Source organism: Myotis brandtii, unplaced genomic scaffold (genome assembly GCF_000412655.1).
Source record: "Myotis brandtii unplaced genomic scaffold, ASM41265v1 scaffold699, whole genome shotgun sequence".
Classification (NCBI taxonomy): domain Eukaryota; kingdom Metazoa; phylum Chordata; class Mammalia; order Chiroptera; family Vespertilionidae; genus Myotis; species Myotis brandtii.
Genome location: NW_005370733.1, coordinates 52926 through 60532, shown reverse-complemented (window position 1 = coordinate 60532; position 7607 = coordinate 52926).

The following is a 7607-nucleotide window of genomic DNA, read 5'->3' as shown; positions in this document are numbered from 1 at the left end:
GAGCCGCTGGGCCCGCAGCCTTGCCTTCGCGGAGGCCTGCCAAAGCCCAGGCTGGCCCAGCCGCAGGGAGTGAGGGTGGACCTGTGAACCGGGAGGTCACGGTTCGATTCCCGGGTTGCGGGCTCCATCCCCAGTGTGGGGCCTGCAGGAGGTGGCCGATTAATGATTTTCTGTCATCATGGATGTTTCTATCTCTCCCTCTCCCTTCCTCTCTGACATCAATAAAAAATACATTAAAAAAAAAAAAAAGCCCACCTCTGAGACTGCCCTCAGGTTGCTAACACTCAGACCTGGTCTATGGAAACCACCCAAGTCAGAGCAGGCGGCTTTCTTTACTTTTTTAAAAAGAAAAACGTTATGAGTTTATTTGAGGCAAATTGACGACCATTGTGGGGGAAGCAAAATCTCAACGGATTTTTTTTTTTTTGAAAAGCACCCCAGGGCAGGTGACTTCACAACGAGAACCCCGTCACTGGTCCAGGCTGCGTGTCCCTGGGAGCGTGGAAGCCCTCAGCCTCCGGGAAGGGGCAGGTGCAGGCGGGTGAAGCGGGAGGGTGCTGAGCTCAGTGTCCTGTGCAGAGACAGGCAGTGCTGGCTGGCGGCATTGGGCATTGTCGGAGGCCGGAGGAGGCAGGACCCAGCGCTGGGACTGACACCAGGCCGTGGGGACAAGGCCGTGGGGGGCGCAGAGGGAGCTGCAGTCTCAGCGAGTCTGAAAGGCTTTTTCAAGGAGTGTGCATCTGGCTGGGGGCTTTTTGTTTGTTTTTATTGATTTTAGAGAGAGAGGGAGAGCGATAGAGACAGAGAAACTGAAAGGGCGAGGCATAACAGAAACATCGAGGAGAGAGAAACATTAATGGGCTGCCTCCTGCACGCCCTCTACTGGGGATGGAGCCACAGCTGGGGCATGTGGGTGACCTCCTGGTTCCTGGGTCCAAGCTGAACCAGGGGTCACATGCAAATACAAATATTGTATTTGTTCCCGTTTTGTTTTTTTACTTCAAAATAAGATATGTGCAGTGAGCATAGGAATTTGTTCATAGTTTTTTTTTAAAACTATAGTCCGGCCCTCCAACGGTCTGAGGGACAGTGAACTGGCCCCCTGTTTAAAAAGTTTGAGGACCCCTGCACCAAACGGTCAGATGGGCCACAGATTGCTGCTTAACTCACCTTCACGATGAAGAGAGCTGACTGTCACCACTTTAACCAAGTGACCAAACCTCGCCTGGCTACACTGAAGACAGAAGCAAGCACAGTGCTCGAACTCGGCAGGGTCCGGATCCTAAAGGGAGAATATTGGAGGAAATTGCAATAAAAATGCTAGTATAAACTGGATATTCAAGGATATTAGGGAATTACTGACAATTTCCTTAGGTGGGTGATTATGTAAGAAATATCCTCATTTTTAGGAGATTTAGGCTCAAGTATGTATGGGTGGAGTGTCAGGATGTCTGCATGATACTCTCAAAACATTTTATCAAAACAAAACATTTCTATGTACAAATATGTGCACGTAGGGAGATAACGTGTATTGGCAAAGGCTAACCATTGTTGAATGTGGATGGAAGCAGGATGGGTGTTTGTTAGACGTCTCATTTGCATTTTTTTTCTTCAACGTTTTCAAAATAAAAACTTGAAAGAAATATTTGAAGATCAAAAAATAATTGAAACACGCAGGACAGAAACTCTGAGGTTCTGGCCATGAGGCGGCGAGAGCCCGCGTAGGGACCTGCAACGGCCAGGCGTGGCTCTGGGGAAAGGCTGCAGACTAAAGGGGGTAGTCCGTGCCCCCGTGGACCGGGCATGGCACCCCCACTGTCACTGTGGGCTTGGTCCTGGTGCCAGCCACACCTGGAAGTCGGTCCTCGGTTTCCCTACGTGGCGACATGCTCCCTGGGACTGAAGAGACAGGCTTAGAAGCCCGAGCCCAGCTGGCCTGGGCTGATGGTCACGGAACTGGGCCTCCTTCCTCTCCATCCAGAGAGAACTCGGATGCGGAGCCGTCGGGAGCTCAGCAGCAGGAGCCCCAGGTCAGGTGTTGCATGGACACTCTACCCGCCACGGGGAGGGCACAGCCCACCTGGCGGGGCTCAGGCTGCCGCCGCCCTGGCTGCTGCTTTCTCCGCAGTAACGAAGGCTGCTCTTGACCTTGTGATGAGAGACAGAGAGCAGAGCTCTGCAGTCTGCTGGTGACTGTTGCTGCTGAGAAACAGGAACCCGTGCGTTTAAAGGGTTTTAGCGTTGCCCTGGCCAGTGTTCCCAGGGGTTAGAGCGTTGGCCCTTGCACCGAAGGATCGAGGGTTCAATTCCCGGTCAAGGGCACGTACCTGGGTTGCAGGTTCCATCCCTGCCTCGGTCAGGGAGGCAACTCGATGTGTCGTCTCTCTCACAGCGATGTTTCTCTCTCTCTCTCTCTCTCTCTCTCTCTCTCTCTCTCTCTCCCCTGTCTCTCTCTCCCCCTCCCTCCCTCTCCTTTCCACTCTGCAAAGCAATGGGAAAAAAGTATCCTCGGGTGAGAATTAACAAAAAAACATATAAATACAAAATTTTTAAAATTTTAAGTATTGGTGCATCTATAAAATGTTTTTGCAAGTATTCCCTCATTTGCTACCTACAACGACCCAAGGGAGGCACATCCTTACCCCCATTTTACAGACGAGACAGTGGAGTCTCAGGAGGTTAGTGACCTGGCCCAGGTCACACAGCTGGTGGCCCGACACCATAATGGCGCTTCCACCGGCCCCATGACTCTGGACAGCTAGAGGTTCATGGCCACGGGCGTCTACGTTTTATAAAGCAGATGGGATGCCTACATCGGAGGCACTGAGGACGGTCACTGTGTGAAGGGCTTTCCAGGACAGGCCGGGCCCCTCTAGGCCCCCGTTTCCCTCCTGGAACCTCGGGTGATGCGTTGGGACCTGCCTCTCCCTGCCTCTCCTTCCTCGCGGGCGTCCTGCCCGAGGCTCCGAGAGGACCCGGTGGAGGGGTCGCTGGTGGGTGGAGGTGAGAGGGGCTTCCTGACCACCCGGTCTCTCCCGGACATAGAGAGGGTCCCGCGCCTGTTTGCCGCTCCTGTGGTCACTGGGAGGCATGAGCGGGAATGCAGGGGGGGATGCGGGCCCTTCCTGCCTGCCTGCCCCCCCCCCCACCTGATCTCTCTAAGTTTGTTTCCTTTCATGCTCCTGTGAGGCCAACCAGCCACCTGGCGACGGGGACGCGCCCACGGTCTTCCACCAGGACGTGCCGTCCCCCCTTGGAGGCCGGAGGACGGGAGGGCTGCTCAGACTGTGGAGATGCTGCCTGACCGTGTGGGACTCAGCAGCGAAGGTCAATACTGCTTAAGATTATTTTCAATAATAAAGATTTGTTTGAACTCAAAAATGTTATATGCACACACGCATAGGAGAGGGAGATGGGGAAGGCAGCAGGAGGGAGGGGACAGGGAGAGAGAGAGTAAGGGGGGATGGGAGGGAGGGAAAGAATAACAGGTCAGGACGGAGGTACATATTCTTTTATTGTCTTCTCCTCTGACCATGGATCACTTTTGTAATTTAAGCAGTAATTAGATACACTAGGTAGATGATAGATAAATGATAGATAGATACATGCATACATACATACATACATGCATATTACATAGATATATATACATAACAATTGTTAGTGTTTCAATTTTTTGCCAGAGGAAAAGCAGGCCGGAGCGCCACCTCGTGGCGACACAGTGAATTGCGTCCTCCGCGGTGAGCCCGCAGCACAGTGCCATCCCCCAGTGCCAGGCAGCGTTTGCAAGAGGGCACCCTGTGCCTCAGCTGGTCCTGGGCTTGGAAAGAGCTCACCATCTCCCCGAAGGACTGAGCCACACACAGCAGGACAGAGGGTGGGGCTTTTCTGGCACCAGGAGGCAGGGAGAGGAGGATGGCCCCAGGGAGCCGCCCCCCTTCACCCCCAAGGCAAGAACCACCCTTTGGATCCTGGCGTTCCTGGGCAGCTGTGCTCAGCTCCTGTTTGTTCCACTCCTCGTTCTGTGGCCTTTTGAAGCCACGGCTGGAAAGGTGCCGGCGGGTCCAGGACCCTGCCACCCCCAGCACAGCACAGTCACCCCCCTCCCCGTCTCCCACAGGGGCTTCCGGACCCACCTGTACTCGCCTGAGATGTGGCCTCCGTGGGTGGGGGCTCCGCACACTGCCCACTGCTGGCCCTTGGTGCAGTGGGTCCCATTTGTGCAGCCTGGTCAGGGTTCCCGCAGGCCAGCCTGTGCCTGTGCCTGTGCCTGCGCCTGTGCCTGCTGCCTATGTCTGTGCCTGTGCCTGTGCCTGTGCCTGTGCCTGCTGCCTGTGTCTGTGCCTGCGCCGGCGCCTGTGCCTGCTTATGTCTGTGCTGTGTCTGTGCCTGCGCCGGCGCCTGTGCCTGCTGCCTATGTCTGTGCCTGTGCCTGAGCCTGTGCCTGTGCCTGAGCCTGTGCCTGCTGCCTGCAGAGAGAGGATGATCCACACGCCCTCCCCTTAGGCAGCTGCTGGGCTCCTTGACAAGCCGCTGAGTGTCCATGATGGACCGAGCAAGACCAGAATCCACAGGCTGTCCGGGAGGCCCGAATCCTTCAGACCACAGACGACCCCAGGGGCTGTGGGGAGTCTGGGAAGGCCTTTTGGGGGAGTTGAGAGCTGGATGGTACTGTGAAAGAGGGCACTGGAGAGAAAGAACATTCTGGACGGGGGGAACAGGAAAGACAGGGGCAGGAGTTGGAATTTGGTCCCCAGCAAGAACACAGCACGCTCAGGCGTCAGTGAAAAGACAGTCAGAAGGTGGAAGGTGGCAGCTATGGCCCCAAACACCCTTCTGGCCTCATTCTGTGGGGGACTGCTCTTGCCTCCAGAACTCATCCCTTCCTCCACCTCTTCGTCTCTTAGTGTGATTTTGGCAGCAGGGTCTGCCAGCCCTGGCCAGTGAGAGACCCATATCCCGTGGGAAGGGCTGGGAGGTGGCCATCCAGGCAGAGGGGACAGCACATGCACATGCCCCAAGGCACAAACGAATGGGATCCAGACGATACCATTGGAGCACCTGGATCCAACCATGCCTGAAGCCGACCCTTCCTGTAATGCGAACTAATTGTGTTGCTGTTCTTAAGCCTGTGGAATCGGGTTCCTGCAACTCGCATGAAGGAGCCCCGTCCTTGGGAGGAGCTCGGACCGAGAAAAGCATTGAGCGCTGGTCTTCGAGGCTGAGCTTTGTGCCCTGTTGGGCAAAGGGGAGTCACCGCAGGTTTTAAACCAGGACACGATCTTCCTGATCCGGCTTCTTCTTTTCTAGGCTCCTCTCTCGAATGCCCCATCCTTCCCTCCCCTTCCTCCAGGCTCCCCCGTCCCCCTCACTGAACTTGGCTGCCTCCAGCTCTTTGCCCCTGGTGTTCCTCTTCTTAGACATTCTTCCCTGCGTCTCCCGACGGACTCCGCCTGCATCAGCTCCGATGCCTCTTCCTTCCCCAGCTCTCTGGGCCTGGGTCCATTTCCCCACCTCCCATGCTCCTTTGCACGCCGTGGTTACATCGCAGCGGTTCCACCCCAAACGGTAAATGTCAGGGGACTCCGTCCCACCTGCTAGACCAGCAAGGAGCTCACGAGGGCTTCTGTCTGGTTCTTGTTGGAAACCCCGGCATCTGGTACCTGGTAGGCACTCAATAAACATGTGCTCGCTAAGGGGGTGTTAGGGACTGAATGACTAGTGTCCTTAAAAGTAGAGAAGAGAGACAGCAGCTCACCCTGCCACGCGCGTGAGGGCTCAGCGACAGGTGGCTGCCGGCAACCAGGAAGCTCGACCTCGCCAGAAGCTGGACCTGCGGGCATCTTGGTCTTGGACTTCCAGCCCCCGTGAGGAATAAATGTTGCTACGTCGCCAGCCTGTGGTGTCTGGTTATGGCAGCCAGAGCGAAGACGGGGGAAGGGAGGAGGCAAGAGGGGGAAGGAGGAACCTGGTGTATGAAAGGCACCAACAGCAACTGAACGAGTGAATGAACGAATGAACGGGCACCGGGATGCTGAAGCGACTCAGCCCGTAGGACGGACTAGACCCATGCACGTCACCTCCAGGGCTGTCTCCGAAGGGGGGTGGTGTTGGCCGCGCAGGCATCCCTGGAGGGACTGACCCAGAGCCGGGGGGTTTCGCTGCAGGGGCCTCCCCTGGACACTGTCAGGGCTGGAGGCCTGTCTTCACTTCCAGGCTGGGGTCCTGGTCTAGGAAGGGAGCCCCTGAGCAGGTTACTTGGGTGGGGAGGGAGGAGTGGTGGTGGTGGGGGGGAGCAGCTGAACTGTATTTGCCCCACGTGGCAGCTTTGCACTAGAAAATACCCCCAAATCCTGCCCCAGTTGGAGAAAGTGATCGGTAAGGTAAACCATGAAAAGCTGGGAAACCATGAAGTACGTTCATGAAGGCCCTAAGGGATTTAGATGGCACCAAAGTAACAACACATTCGATGGAAGAAGGAAGACCCAGTGGCTCACAACAGGCAACAATGGACGCATGTGCACACATGTGTCTGTCTGTGTATTTGTGTGTATGCATGTGTCTGTGTGTTTGTGCATGTGTGTGTGCATGTGTGTGTGGAATGAAGGAATGAAGTGACAATGGGATGGGTGTGTGTGTGTCTGTGCATGTGTGTGTGTCTGTGCATGTGTCTGTGTGCACATGTGTGTGCCTGTGTGTGCTCACATGTGTGTGCCTGTGTGTCTGGGGAATGAAAGAATGAAGTGACAATGGGATGGGTGTATGTGTGTGTGTCTGTGCATGTGTGTGCATGCATGTGTGTCTGTGTGCACGTGTGTGTGTGCCTGTGTGTCTGTGGAATGAAAGAATGAAGTGACAATGGATGTGTGTGTGTGTTTCTGTGCATGTGTCTGTGTGCACGTGTGTGTGCCTTTGTGCCTGTAGAATGAAGGAATGAAGTGACAATGGGATGGGTGTGTGTGTCTGTACATGTGTGTGTGTCTGTACATGTCTGTGCGTGTGTGCGCAAGCACGCATGTGTGTGCCTGTGTGTCTGTGGAATGAAGTGACAATGGGATGGGTATGTGTGTGTGTCTGTGCATGTGTGTGTATGTGTCTGTGCGTGTGTGTGTGTGTGTCTGTGCATGTGTGTTTGCGCACGCATGTGTGTGCCTGTGTGTCTGTGGAATGAAGGAATGAAGTGACAATGGGATGGGTGTGTGTGTGCTCACACATGTGTGTGCCTGTGTGTCTGGGGAATGAAGGAATGAAGTGACAATGGGATGGGTGTGCGTGTGCATGCACATGCGTGTGTGTGCCTGTGTGTCTGGGGAATGAAGGAATGAAGTGACAATGGGAAGGAACAGGACATGTCAAGCTAAGGGAGAGTTTTCTTAACACACTGCGGACCAGGGGTTTTATCGCTAGCTGGACCGAGTGGCCAGATAAGTTTCTATGGAACAAGTACAAAAAGCGTTTTACATAAATGTTAAAGGCACGCTTTAAAATTAAATACCCACTGCATTTTGAAGTTATTTATTACATGTTCTCACAAGCTACTATCTTTTTAAAGTATGATACTTTGTAAAACACGGTGGCATAAGAAGCGAGAATTCTCGTGATCCGTC